Source organism: Orcinus orca, chromosome 4, assembly GCF_937001465.1.
Source record: "Orcinus orca chromosome 4, mOrcOrc1.1, whole genome shotgun sequence".
Classification (NCBI taxonomy): Eukaryota; Metazoa; Chordata; class Mammalia; order Artiodactyla; family Delphinidae; genus Orcinus; species Orcinus orca.
The window spans coordinates 25,417,945-25,433,635 of NC_064562.1; positions in this window are offsets into that span (position 1 = coordinate 25,417,945).

Consider the following 15,691-nt stretch of genomic DNA (forward strand, 5'->3'; position numbering starts at 1 on the left):
GGATATCACTACAGATATTACAGACATTAAAATGATGATTTAAAAGATATTATGGACAACCTTAGGCAAATAAATTTGAAAATTTTATAAAATGAACAAATGACTATTATAAAAAACTTACTACAGCTGAGAAAAGAAAAGAAAATTTGAATAGTCCTATGTCACCTAAAATGAATTTTATAATTAAAAGGCTTTTTTACAAAGAGAATTCTGGGCTCAGACAAAATCTCCAATAAATATTACCAAACTTTTAAGAAAGAAATCATGCGAATCCTACAGGAGCTCAGGAATGCAAGGTAATACACCACATCAGTAAATTAAAGGGGAAAATATTACACAATCATTTCAATTAATGCAGAAAACTGGTTGATAGATTTCAACATCTATGTATGGTTTAAAAAACAAAATTCTTATCAACATGAAGTAAAAAAAAAAACGTGTTACAAAGAAAAGAATATCTTTTAAAAATCCATCAGCAAACATCACGCTTCATGGTTGTACTGTACTACTGTACTCTTCTTTTTATAAAATTTTTATTATTTTTTGTCTGCACCACGCAGCATGTGGGTTCTTCATTGCCTGACCAGGGATCGAACCCGTGCCCCCTGCAGTGGAAGTGCGTAGTCTTAACCGCTGGACCGCCAGGGAAGTCCCATGTACTGCTGTTCTTTTCAAGGTACTGTACTGTAAGATTAAAAATGTTTATTTTTTGTGTTTGTTTTTTATGTATTATTTGTGTGAAAAGTATTATAAACCTATTACAGTACAGTACTACATAGCCGATTGTGTTAGTTGGGTACCTAGGCTAACTTTGTTGGACTTAGGAACAAATTGGACTTACAAATGCACTCTCGGTTAACTATAAAATTGTCAACATGGCACAATGGCCTCTTGGTGGTATAGAGTGCAACTGCGAATGCTTCTGGATCATCGTCTGCACAATCCCACCCTGTGAGGAAGTTACCCTGTAATAAACTGATCTATTGATTATATGGAGCTGCGCCTCAGTTTCTGGTCTCAAGGTGACTTCTCAGTTCGGTGGGTACTTTTCTTTCCCTCTGTCCTCCAACACCTAACAACCACAATACCATATGTAAACCTTGATTGGGGGTAAAAAGCCATATAAGACAATTTAGGCACAAATAGAAAATTGTAAATGGCTAGATAATAAACGATATTGAAGAATTACTCATTCTCAGGTGTAATAACAGTATTATGGTACTGTAGTTGAATAGCCTTCATCAAATGGATGCATGTGGAAATATTTAGGGTTAGAGCATCTGAAAAAATTGCTCACAATACATGTATATGTAGAGAAACAGATTTAAATAAAGCAAAATATTAATAATTGTCAAGGTAGTGAGTACTTATTGTAATATTCTTTCAACCTTTCTATTGAAGAGTTTGATAGTAGAAAATTGAAAAATAATTGAACAGATAATTGATCTTTCCTATAGAAAGAAAGAAGAAAGAGAAAAAAAGAGAGAAAGAAGAGAGAAAGGAAGGAAGGAATGAAGGAAAGAGAGAAAGAAAGAAAGAAAGAAAAAGACAAACAAAGAGAAAGAAAGAAGGAAAGAGAGAGAAAGAAAGAAGGGGAAAGAGAGGGGAAGGGAGGGAAAGAGTAAGGAAGAAAGGAAGGAAAGAAGGAAGAAGAAATAGAAAACAGAATGGTAAAATAAATAATATACAGGAAATCCTTGAGTTCATCAGAACATGTTTTTTAAAAGCTATTAGTGTGAATTGGCACTCATTCTAAAAAACATTTAAAATAACGTCTATATGTTTGCATATATTCTTCACATCACTTTTATCAAATTAATATTTCAATCTAAATAAGAGCACAGTGTTTCCCTGGTGGCACAGTGGTTAAGAATCTGCCTGCCAATGCAGGGAACACGGACCAGTTCAAGCCCTGGTCCAGGAAGATCCCACACGCCACGGAGCAGCTAAGCCCATGCACCACAACTACTGAGACTTCACTCTAGAGCCCGCAAGCCACAACTACTGAGCCCGCGAGCCACAACTACTGAAGCCCACGTGCCTAGAGCCTGTGCTCCGCGACAAGAGAAGCCACCTCAATGAGAAACCCATGCACCGCAACGAAGAGTAGCCCCTGCTCGCCACAACTAGAGAAAGCTCGTGTGCAGCAATAAAGACCCAATGCAGCCAAAAATAAATAAATAAAATAAATTTATTAAAAAATAAATTAAATAAATAAGAGCACAAAATAATCTTCCTTATGAAGTCTTTTTTCTATATATTTTGAATAAATAATACAATGACATAGTTCAAAACACAAAAAGTATCCCTTTCACGTTGTTTTTCCAGATGTGCACTGATAAGCAAATTCATATGTATTAATGCAACTTATAAATTTCAGCTGTTCTTAATTATACTTTTGTTTTTTCCCCGAGATTATACATGCATATTCCCAGCAGCTATGAACTTTTGTTGTTTGGTGGACATCGCCCCCTTGTGCATAAAACCGAATCTACAAGGGAAGTCCTGACAAAAAGTGAAATAAACTTATATGACTGTTCTTTCACAGAATTACAACTGTAAAAGTTTCTTGAAGCTATAGCTTCAATTACTCAGTTCTGACCAGCCCCCAAATATTCACCCTTTTCTTTCAACCCTCATTGAAAGTGTCCGTACACTTGCCTTAGTCATCTCATACGTATTTTGTGATTTTTGGTTTCCAAAGAAATCTCACATCCATATTTTGTTTAATTAGAACAGGAGTTACTGCCCTCCTTTTCTATTGAGATACAATTCACATCCCATACAATTCACATTTAAAGTGTACAACTCAATGGTCTTTAGTATATTCAGAGTTGTGCAACCATCATCACAATTTATCACATTTTCATCACTCCAAAGAGAAACTTCCAAAGAGAAACTTCCTACCTGTTAGTGGTCACTACCCATTTCCCCAACCCTATTTGCAGCCCTAGGCAACCTCTAATCTATTTTGCCTCTGTAGATTTCCATTTTCTAGACATTTATTATAAATGGAATCGTACAATATGCTGTATGGTCTTTTGTGAATTTCTTCTTTCACTTGGTTTAATGTGTACAAGGTTCACCCATGTTGTAGCATGTATCAGCACTTCATTCCTTTTTATAGCTGAATAATGTTCCATTGCAGGGATGCACCACATTTAATTATCCATTCATCAGCTGATGGGCATTTGGATTGTTTCCACTCTTTGGCTGTTATTAATAATGCTGCTACCAACATTCAATTGTCCTCCTTCTACAGTTGCAAAGATGGAAACCTTCTGAGCTGAGACGATCCCTCAAAGGCTTACAATAGGAGGAAACAATTGTCTTCTTTGCCCATTGCCAACACCACCCCAACCACAGTTATCAGTCACCACACCTGAGGGCTCCTCTCATCCGCAGTCTCCCCAACCTTCCCCGAATTCCTGTCACTATCATCTCCAGTTTTTTAACCTCCAAATGATCATCCCATCAGCTACCACCGTCTCGCCCCCTCTCCCTTTGCCAAGCCTTTCCTCTGGTTCTCTGAAAAACCTTACCTCCACTTCATGCCCAATTTGCCTTAATGGAATGTCGGCTCCCCTGAGGAGACCACGTGGAACTATCTCCCGGCCCTGGGAGCAGGAAGTGGGTTCCCTTCCTGTCCAGCACTGCTCCCTCCTCCCAAATCCCTAGCAATTTAGCTTAAGACACCACTCTTCTTGTTGCTATAATCTAGTGACTCGTGGTCACCCCTTCTCCTTCAGTGGTCACTCCCTCTTGCCTCACCCCCACTCCACCCCATAGATCACTGTCTGCTCTTTCCTATTTTTTTTTCAGTGCTCTGGGTGACTTTAATATCCTCCTGAGCGGTGCATACGGAACACTAGCCTCTCTCAGCTCCTTGAACTCTAATGACCTTTTCCTCCACCTCCTTCAGCCATCCACCACCAAGTTTCCACCCTACATCTTACGGAATCAGACCAATTCACCAAACGAACAGTTGACAGAACTGACTTAATTCTCGTTACCATTAGTAAAGTTTACAATCATATCCCCATATCGGATGGGGCAGATTGAACAGCTTTTGATGATTTCCTGTGACATTTTAGTTAGATAGTTTTACTCAGCTTTTAAGGGATGTGTGGTTCAAGTCTGCTCTAATTCCCTGTTTTTGTAGCTGAAGAAAGATGGAGAAGAGAGGAGAGGGAGACAAGTTGGAGAGGGGGCTGGGCAGCACATGGTTGGTCAGACTGATGGCCAGGGCGGTGAGAGAGACCTCCTCAGGAAGAGAAATGTGTTACTGACACCCTCATACTATCAATGCATGTTTTGTGATATATTTTGATTGTAAAGACTTCTTATTAACATGTTTTTATAACTCTCAGTCTTTTTTCTCTACCCATATAATAAATGTCCCTCTTTCTTAAGTCCATTCTCTTCTCTTCTGCTCCTGCCTTCATTTAATCCTGTATCTTTTCTCACCTGGATCACTGCTGGGGATCACCTGGCCCCTCTGGGCTCTATTTAGGGCTCCACTCAAGCCTCTCAGGTGCCTTTTGTTTACGTCTGTTTTGTATTGGAGCATAGTTGGTGTACAATATGGTGTACAACATAGTGATTCATAATGTTTGAAGGTTATATTCCAATTATAGTTATTATAAAATATTGGCTATATTCCCACCCAAGCCCTGCCTCAGAGTCTGGGATTTAGCGGACATGGGGCAAGACAGGAGACACACCTAAATACACATTCTGAGGCTGGCAGAGCTGCCTATAGGTTAGTCCAAGCACTTAGGAAACCTGGTATTTGCTAATGCTCAGCATTACGTTCCTTAAAATCCAGGAGGTATTTTTTCCAAGACCTATTCAACAGTAGGTCTTGGCAGAATAGACATTAGGTGGGATTAATTGGATAGATTGTGTGCCGTTTATGAGATGAGATGCCCTTGAGGTTTGGAGACAAAGTTCTGTATTGCCATGTTAAGTCTGAGATAGGGTTCTAAACATTCTCAAAGCAAAGACAAATAGGCTGTTGAATGTGACAAAATTTCAGAGAGAGCACAAGGATCGAGATATATGTCCGGGAGTCCTCACAGTATAGATATATAGAGAGTCCTGGAAATGGATGAGGTCACCCAGGGAGAATGTGCAGTTAGAAAAGAGAATTGGTCTCATGACTAAGCTCAACATTTAGAGATCAAGCAGAGGACAAGGAGTCTGCAAAGGGGACTGAGAAAGAACAGGTACTAATGCAGGAGGGAAACCAGAAGTGTGTGGTCTTAAGAAAGAAGAGTATTTCAGGAAAAAGGCAGTGGTCGAAAGTGTCAAATCCTACTGGGAGGTAAAGTGAGAACTATAAGTCGCTCATGTTTGGAAATTAATCAACTGGAAAAATCAAAAGAGAAATTAGAAAATATTTGAACTAAATAGTAATAAAGATATGACAGTCCAAAATCAATGATCCAAGTATTCATCTCTATAAATTACAAAGAAATCCAAATTAAATTCAAACATGAGAGACTTACAGTATTTTTTTAGTTACTGATTTCTAGCTCAATCCCCCTATAGTCAGAGAAAATACTCTGATTTAAAGTATTTGAAATTTGTCAACACTTCCTTTCTGACTCAGCATAGCCTCAAATTTGGCAAATGTTCTATCTGTTCTTGAAAAGAATGAGTTTCTACAGTTGGTAGGTGCAATTTTCTACGTATATTAATTAGGCCAAGTTTGTTAATCATACCAATCTTACATCTATCCATACTGATTGTTTTTTAGCTCCTTGTTGTATCAGTTTCTAAGAAAGGAATCTGAAATTGCCCACTTGATGGTAGATTTCTCTAATTCTTCTTGTAACTTCGTAAAATTTTGCTCTGAATATTTTGAGGCTTTGCCATTAGATGCCTACGAACTTAGAATTTTTATATTTTCTTGGTAAATTGACCCTTTTATCATTAGGAAGCGTTCCTTTTTATTTCTAGTAGTGCTTCTTGTTATTATAACTATACCAATTTTCTTTTGGTTAGTATTTGCAAGGACTATCTTTTTCTATCTCTTTCCTTTGAACCTTTGAGAATACTTACATTTAAAGTGTATCTCTTGTAAGTGGCATTTAGACTAGTTATGTTGTGTTATCCAGTCTGACAATTTTTGGAATATTTAGTCCCTTTCTCGATATCTGCCTTGGAGCCGAGCTGACATGTCCCTGGGGATGTGCCTGGCTTTGAGAATTACTCTTCTGAACCTGTGTATTCTTTCTCCTCATTCCCATGCTTGACTTTTTCCCTCACCAAAGAGCTGGGCACACAGATCCTGTTGCATTAGTTCTTTAATTATGTGGTGTGGAGCTGGGACAATGGGCCCTACAGCGTGCTTGGAGCTCTGCTTCCCAGCGGGGCGGCGTAAGTTTGCTCCAGATGCCCATTCCTCTGCCAGATTCCTAACAACAGAACTCATAATACCTTGTTGAGGAACTAAAAAGAGGTTTTCCTCTTTAATACTAGTCATTTAACATCCTCCCATCTTTCACTGAAGAAATGACAAGGGATAGTCCCAAATTCCAAACCCCTTTTTTCCCCTCTCTAAGACCACAGAAGCCACAGACATGGGCAAGCTCACAAGCTAATATAAGCTATTTTTCTTCTCTTTAATCTCCTCCAAGACTTGGTGGTTCCCAGGCATGTGCTTAGCTCCTACGTAGCCTAGGAAAGTAATCCTTACTTAAACAAAGTCATGTATGAAATAGAAAGTAAATTATTTTGCTTAGTATCAATAAAACTTTATTTCAGTATACTGAAGAACTCTGGCTCACCCTGGGAATGGATAAAACTTGTAATTATAAATGCATTTTAGCCAAACATTTACCCTTTTCTGGACAGACAACATGCAGATATTTATATAGACAGCAGAAATTTTAGAGAGAAACTGATTTGGGGGCACTTGGGAAGTACCGATTTTGTGTCCTGATGACGTCCTTTTGTTTTTCATTGAAGGTCACCTGCTCCATGCAGAAAACCATTTTTGAGTCTCTGTCTCTAAATAACTTTTTTTCTCTTGGTCTCAATTAGCTACGAAAAATCATATTCTCAAGGCCAGAATTGTGCACAGGAGAAAAATTAAACACTGTATTACTGAATGTGGTTTAGTGGTGTGTAGTAGGGGCTCAAAATAACAGTGGCTTGCACAACAGAAGTTCATTTCTTCCTCAAGTAAATTGCACTCATCCTTCACTTACATGGCTGCACGGGAGGATGGGAAATGCCTTCCTTACTCAGCATGGCCACGTGTCCAGCTAAAATGAAAGCACTGGATAATGGTAGTTAAAGAACAACTCTTAGTCTGTCATCATCACACATTTTAAAATACTTTCTTGGAATTCCCTGGCGGTCCAGTGGTTAGGACTCCGCGCTTCCACTGCAGGGGGAGTGGGTTCCATACCTGATCGGGGAACTAAGATCCCGCATGCTGCGTGGCACAGCTAAAAAAAAAAAAACAAAAAAGACTTTCTCAGGTAACAGCAATATAGGAACTAATGGAGGCACTAACCTTTTGGGTTTTCTTTAGAATTAACCTTCTTCCGCAATTGTGTTTATATATGTGTATATGTACATCTTGTGTGTAGTACTTATCTAACTTTTTTCTGCAGAGAACCTCATTGCATGCATATATAGTGAGATAGCCTAAATAGCATTTTATCAGCATTATCCTTATAGAAGCAAACTATTATTCCATGCCCACAATCTGTAATCAGAGCATACCACTATAAAGATTTTCTACTCTGCCTAGAACAAGTGATGGTCACTTTGTTTGTTCTCATTTGGGTGGTCTTCATTCATTTCCACACTCACAATAAGCTACCAGTCTCGAACTATAGGTTTCATCTTTTACTCCAATGCAATTTGGTCTAATTAATCTGCTGTATCATACATTGGCTGTACAGTGCTGTGCAAACCACTTTACCTTCTGTGTCTGTTTCTCTTTCTGCAAAATGGGGACAAATATTACCAATTTCACAAGAGCTAATGTGAAGGCCAAATAAGTTAACACATGTAAAACACCTGTACTAGGACCTAAGTTTACGTCTTGTCTACCCTGAAGATTGTGTAGTGTGTGTTTGCGTGTGTGTGTATATGTATGCATGTGTACATATGTGTATATAAAATCATTTGAAATTAGTTAAGTAAAATTAGAAGATGAATTTATTAGAAGTACATCTGGGCCTTCCCTGGTAGTGCAGTGGTTAAGAATCCGCCTGCCAATACAGGGGTCACGGGTTCGATCCCTGGTCGGGGAAGATCCCACATGCCGCGGAGCAACTAAGCCTGTGTGCCACAACTACTGAGCCTGTGCTCTAGAGTCCGCGAGCCACAACTATTGAGCCCATGTGCCACAACTACTGAAGCCTGTGCTCCTAGAGCCCGTGCACCACAACGAAGAGGAGCCCCCGCTCGCCGCAACTAGAGAAAGCCCACGCGCAGCAACGAAGACCCAACACAGCCAAAAATAAAAAAACTAAAAAATAAACAAGTAAATAAATAAAATTTATAATAAAATAAAATAAAAGTACATCTTTCTCTCTCCAAAACATATCATATATGTTTGTGGCAATGGTAGGGAAGAAAAAAATGCTTTTTCCTTCTACCATCCTAGGTTCTCTGGCTGAGGCCCTGCAAAATTAGACTTACAAAAGATTACAAGAGAAAACCAAACAATTGATTAATGTGTAGTGCACATAATGCAAGAGAAACCTCAATGAAGAGTAATTCAAGGGGTAGTTAGAACTTAGGCTTCTATAGCGTCTTCACAAAAGAACAATAAATTTGTAGAGAAGTGACAAGGCAAAGGACAAGGTTTTAGGCTTTCAAGGGGTGTAAACTGTGGGAAGGTAAATATATGGGGGAAAGCGATGGAGTAAGGTTTGTGCAGATCCATCTGGGTGCCAACCTTCTATCTTCCTCATAGCTATAAAACTTCCCTGGGAGAGGAGAGTTATGACATTCCTCATCTTTCAAAAGTTTCTGCTTTTAGCTCCAGGAAGGCTTCTTTCTGCATCTGTTGATTCTCATTTGCTTCCAGCTCACAATAATCCTCATGCCAAAGTGGCATATTTTGGAGTGGACATTCTGGTCTCCAACACCATCGTGAAACTATGATACTCTATGACACTCCCAGTCCTCCACTGTTCCCCTCTTCCTTACAAGTGTTAGCCCTGCGTCTCTGAAGATACCCCATACCCGCTTCTGCTTCCCCCTTTTATCCTTAACAGGCGTTTCCCCCAATCAATCTCTTGCATGTCTGATCCTGTCTTGGTGTCTGCTTCCACGAGGGCATGAACACGATATGTAAATAAAATGCCAACCAGCTGGAAGATACAATCACAATTTCCACCTTAAGGTATCGAGTTGGAATCAAAGTTGCATAAGATTTACCGGTTTGGGCTTCCCTGGTGGCGCAGTGGTTGAGAGTCCGCCTGCTGATGCAGGGGACACGGGTTCCTGCCCCAGTCCGGGAAGATCCCACATGCCGCAGAGCGGCTGGGCCCATGAGCCATGGCCATTGAGCCTGTGCTTCCAGAGCCTGTGCTCCACAACGGGAGAGGCCACAACAGTGAGAGGCCCACATACTGGTAAAAAAAAAGATTTACCAGTTTCATAAAGGAAATTATAGCATAATGAAAATAACTACTTCATTGAGAATTTAACTATAACTCCAGAATTAAAATTCGATCTATTTCCAAATATCATGGTACATCAATTCAAAATACTGAAAGAACTGTAGAAGAAGAAAATTCAATGGTAAAAGAATTTTGATTTTAAGTGCTCACCAAAAGGAGTGACAAAAGTGACAAGTAGGAGTGGCCTGCAAAGGTTACAGAGTCTCACAAACTTGTTACAAAGTCAAGGTCCCTGCTCTTTAATTCCTGATTCTCTTACAAAATAGTAAGTAAATGGGTGATGCCTCCTTTGACTTCCGTCCTTCTCTTTTATGTCTGAATGTGAGACTTACAAAATCTCTACTTCCTTCCTCTAGCTAGGCTCTGAAGTAGCCTATCTTCTGAGGGCAGAACCAAAAGTTGTGCTATTTTAAGAATGCAACTCAGTGGGTCTCCTGACTCATAACCAAGTCACAGGATTTCCCCACTTACATACCCTCTGGGGCATTTACTATGGACAGAAGATTAAGTTCAGCACTTGTGAAGAGCATCTATTTTGAGAGAAGTCAAAAGCTGAAAGAATTTTTTAGAATTTATAAGATATTAAGTTCATATCTCCTTTCATGATTCTTACCTAAAGAGGTAAGAATCTAATTTTCAAATGGATGAAATTAACCCCCGGCTCTCACAAAAACATACTTCAAATACAACTTAGCTGAATGTATTTCCACTGCAATTGAGCTTAGAATTGACCTTTGATTAAATTTAAACTGCAGATGAAAATTAAAAGGATCAGAGTGCTTGAATGGGAATATTAGTAGATTTTTAAATAAAAAAATTAATTTTCTGTGACACAAGTAGACTGTAGACAGATGCTGGAGATGCCAATCAACGTTTTGCATCTATAACTCTTCCTTTTAAGAGAACCTGCCTCCCATCCTGGCTCCTGCTCAAGAGGTAGTCCTAGGTAACTATATTGGTATCTAGTGGCCCCGACCCATATTAACACCAAATGAACTTGGGATGAGCACCTGATCTAAACTGGGCTAATAATCCGTCTCCCAACACCAGGAATTTGGAATTGAAACACTGATAGTAATCCATGAGATACTACAATGCATAGTCAACTGGAAACTTGGCAGACCATATACACTGTACTTAATCAAGAGCAGTGAAACCAAGAGAAAGTAGAGAAAGCCATTCTAGAGAGACATGCAGGAGAATGACAGAAATATATACTACAGTGGTTACCAGCATGGACTTCAGTTGAATTTTAGTTCTTCCACTTATTGTAGAATAAAGAAAAATTAACCAGTTAGGAAGCTACATGATAGTCCAAATGAGAAGTATTTTTAATAATTAGGGGCAATGGTGTGTAGGGAAAAATGTGCTTCAATGAAAACTATGACTTGTCTAAAGCCTAGAGGACAACCCTCCGGGTTTTCTGATTCTGCAGCAGTTATTTCACAATTCTAAATCACAAATAACTGATACAAATGCAAAATAATTCTTGCCTATAGCAATGCAAATACTGTCTTGTTCAGCAGAGAGTAACTTGACTTTCTTTCCTCACTGTGGAACTGGTTTTCCCTCCTTTGCACATTCACCATTCCTTTACTTCTCATAAATTTATGTGTTTTTGACTTCTCCTTTGAACTGGTTGTAACATCTCATTAATTTCCTCATTAACTAGTTAAATAAAACATACATTTAATATGCATTCTTTTTCATATATGTATGAGAGTCATAATTTTACTTTTTTGAAAAAAATTTTTAGACCGTTTTGAAAGTCTTCCACCAAGATGCCCAGTGGATTCCCCTAACAGGACCAGGTAAACTTTGCCATGAAAAAGTGCACCTCATGGGGGAGTTTAAGTCCATGTCTGTCTTTTCTTGGCTCTCAGAGGTGAATCCAAAGCAGCAGATTTGCTGCTTTTCTATTTTTAATTTCCCTATTAATTTTGTTTTGGTTTGGTTCTTTTGCATCTGATCAATTATTTTCTATTAGTGGCAGCAATGACTGGCGATTTGGTTTTGTAGTTTGACCATTTGGTGATTTCCCTAAAAGAATTAGTGTTTTCTTTAAATTCCTTGAAATTCAAGGGCTACAAACCATATAAGATCTCATAAAGTTATTTTAATAAAAGCATTTGAATGCTAACATTTAATAAGCTAATTATAAATAATTGTTACCCAATTTTTTTATAAAACTTAAAAAAATTTTATTTATTTTTGGCTGCATTGGATCTTCGTTTCTGCACGTGGGCGAGCGGGGGTTACTCTTCGTTGCGGTGCATGGGCTTCTCATTGTGGTGGCTTCTCTTTGTTGTGGAGCACGGGCTCTAGGCTCGGGTTTCAGTAGTTGTGGCACGCGGGCTCAGTAGTTATGGCTCTCAGGTTCTAGAGCGCAGGTTCAGTAGTTGTGGCACACTGGCTTAGTTGCTCTGCGGCACATGGGATCTTCCCAGACCAGGGCTCGAACCCGTGTCCCCTACATTGACAGGTGGATTCTTTTTTTTCCTTTTTTAACATTTTTATTGGAGTATAATTGCTTTACAATGTTGTGTTAGTTTCTGCTGTATAACAAAGTGAATCAGCTATATGTATACATATATCCCCCATATCCCCTCCTTCTTGCATCTCCCTCCCACTCTCCCTATCCCACCCCTCTAGGTGGTCACAAAGCACCAAGCTGATCTCCCCATGCGATGCAGCTACTTCCCACTAGCTATCTATTTTACATTTGGTAGTGTATATATGTCAATGCTACTCTTTCACTTCATCCTAGCTTACCCTTCCCCCTCCCTAGGTCCTCAAGTCCATTCTCTACATCTGTGTCTTTATTCCTGTCTGGCAGGCAGATTCTTAACTACTGCATCACCAGGAAAGTCCCCATTACTTAATTATTAAAACACCAAGACTTCAGACTTGGAGCAGACTCTCAGCTAGTAATTTACTAAAAATGTCACAGATACTCTCTTGAATTTTCATAGCTGTTCTCACATGCCCATACCACAAAACTACACATTAGGAAAACAGAAATTTCATTGTGAGAATTTAAGCTGATGCTCAGAAGTGTCATACATAATGACAGTTCAGATAAATGTCTGTAAATTTATATACTTAAAGCTTTTGTGGGCCATCTGAGAAGAAGAGTTGGAGAAATAAATGAGAACTCCAATTAGGTAAGAATATTTTATGTGACAGACCTTACACTAATAAATAGTTGTCCTCTACCATCTCTGTGCAGTAGAGTTACCTACAGATAATTCTCTTTGGAGAGGATACAGATACTCCAGGACTATGAAGATTCTGATTCATTTTTTTCTCTCTCTGGTGCATGTTGATGTCTTTTCATCCTTGCACTTAGCTTATAATTGTGATATGCCTTGACTAGAGATGAATAAACTGAAGTTCAGAGAAAAAAAAGCACTAGTGTTTTATAGAGATCTATTTCCTGCTGAGTGAAAGACAAAAGAGTATTGGGCTTGTTAGTCTTTTGTTTGTCTGTTTATCTATTTCAAGTTCAACTCAATTAAGAATTTTCTGACCACCAGGAAGAATAGCTCTTTAATACCTGGACCAGAGACATATTGTGATGTTGTGTTTATTTTTGCTTGACTTGTGGCTGAAATCTTAGAATTGAAACTGTAAGTGCTCTCTATGTGGGTCTGCAATTCAGAAAGACCTTTAGTTTTCATTGTGTTTCTTCATTGTGTAAGTGTGTAATGCTTTCCCATCTTAGGGTGTTATTGACTGAATAGGTTAAAACTCTTAAATTAAGCGATCTTGTTCTGATTGGCTAATAGAGGTAAATAAGCACTTACATGGATTAAATATTCCTAAAATTCCCAGAAAATAAACTTCTAATACTTTAAATGTGCTAGAATCTAAAAGGAAAGAAAAGTATTCTTAGCAAAACTAACAAGTGACTTTTTAAGAAGCCAAGCTCACAGAATATAGATGAATCTTTGGCAAACAAAACTAGTTTAATATTTTGGTTTAATAAATCCAGCTGTGCCTTTTCTGATTTATCACTGTTAAGGATAATGCAAGCCTACATTTTACTCTAGTTGGGAATGACCTTCCTAAATTTATACTGGCTTATTGATCAAATAAGCTAGCATTACTTCCACTTAATGTTTAAGATTAAAAATATATAAATTTGTGCTTAACTAAATTGAATTATTATTCTGATTTTCAATAAAAGTTACATTTTATAGTATGTTAGATTGAAAATAATTTATTTAGGTAACTTAAAATCTTAGGCTTATATAATTAATTCCCAGATGTTCATTGGATGCCTAAATTATCAATATTTCTAAATCATGGAATGGAAACATTGATTACTGAGCATGATTTTCAGTTTATATGCTTTTGGTTTGTATTTTAAATGCTACAAAGAGGGTATTTCTTTGGGTCTGTTAACGAAGGTGCTTATTTTTGCCACTGTGAGAAGCCTTATAAAGGATGTGTGTGGCTATAGACAGCTGTGTTCCGTGTATTCATAAGCTTTGCTAGTCTGCTAAAATGCCATATATCATACAGTTCACAATTACTTACCCTGTAGTTTTTGTAAAATAAAAGTTACTTTGGTTAAAAGTTACTATTAATACAAATGATTGAGACCATATACTTAAAAGCAATAGTTTCAGAGAAATACAACTGTGTACCTACTTTTGTTTTTCAAGGAAAATAATTTTTTCGTGAAGCAGCCATTCTCAGGGTTTTTGGTCTACAAACTCCTTTGCACCACATTTCCACCAGCAACGTGTGAGTGATTCATTTCATTGGTATCCTCACTGGCATTCGGCGTTGTAATTCTTTTTTTTTTTTTTTTTAACATCTTTATTGGGGTATAATTACTTTACAATGGTGTGTTAGTTTCTGCTTTATAACAAAGTGAATCAGTTATACATATACATATGTTCCCATATCTCCTCCCTCTTGCGTCTCCCTCCCTCCCACCCTCCCTATCCCACCCCTCCAGGCTGTCACAAAGCACCGAGCCAATATCCCTGTGCCATGCGGCTGCTTCCCACTAGCTATCTACCTTACTACGTTTGTTAGTGTGTATATGTCCATCTTTTTAATTTTAGCCTTTCTGTTAGGTATGAGGTGACATCTCATTGTGGTTTTAATTTGCATTTTTCTAATGGCGAATGCTTTTGACCTCTTTTGATGTGCTAATTTGCCATCTGTATATCTTCCTCAGTGAAATGTCTCTTCATTTATTTTCCCAGTGTTCTAAATAGACTGTTTGCTTTTTTTCCTGTTGGATTTTGAGAGTTCTTTATATACTCTAGACACTCATCCTTTGTCTGATATGTGTTTTGTAAATATTTTCTCCCACTCTGTAGCTTGTCATCTCACCTTCTTGACAGTCTCTTATAGAGCAAAAGCTTTTAATTTCGTGATTCAATTTATTAATTTTTCCTTCCATTGATCATGCTTTTGGTGTCAAATGTTAAGAACTCTATGCCCAGACCTAGATCCTTAGCATTTTCTCCTATTTTTTCCCAAAATTTTATAGTTTTCTGTTTTACATTAAATCTACTATCCATTTTGAGTTAATTTTTATACAAAGTGTCAGATTTAGGTCAAGGTTCCTTTTTTTTCTTCCTGCGGACATTTCTCCAGGACCCTTTGTTGAAAAGCCTCTTTGCACTCCGTCTACATGTTCATTGCTAGTTTATTAAAATAGAGTTGATTTTTGAATGTTTATTTTATATCTTGAAAACTTGCAGAACTCACTTATTAGGCCTTTGGATTTTTTGTAGATTTCTTGGAATTATCTAGTAAATAATCATGTAATTGACCAATAGGGACAGTTTTATATTTCCTTTCCAGCACTGTATTGAATATCAGTGGTGTGAGCAGAATCCTTGCCTGTTTCTGATCTTAGAGGAAAAACATTGTCTCACTAAGCATCATGTTAGCGGTAGGTATTTTAGATGCTCTTTATGGAGGAAGTCTCCCTCTTTTTCTTCTTCTGAGAGTTTTTATCATGAAAGGATGTTGAAATTTTGTCAAATGATTTTTCTGCTTTGCTTGAT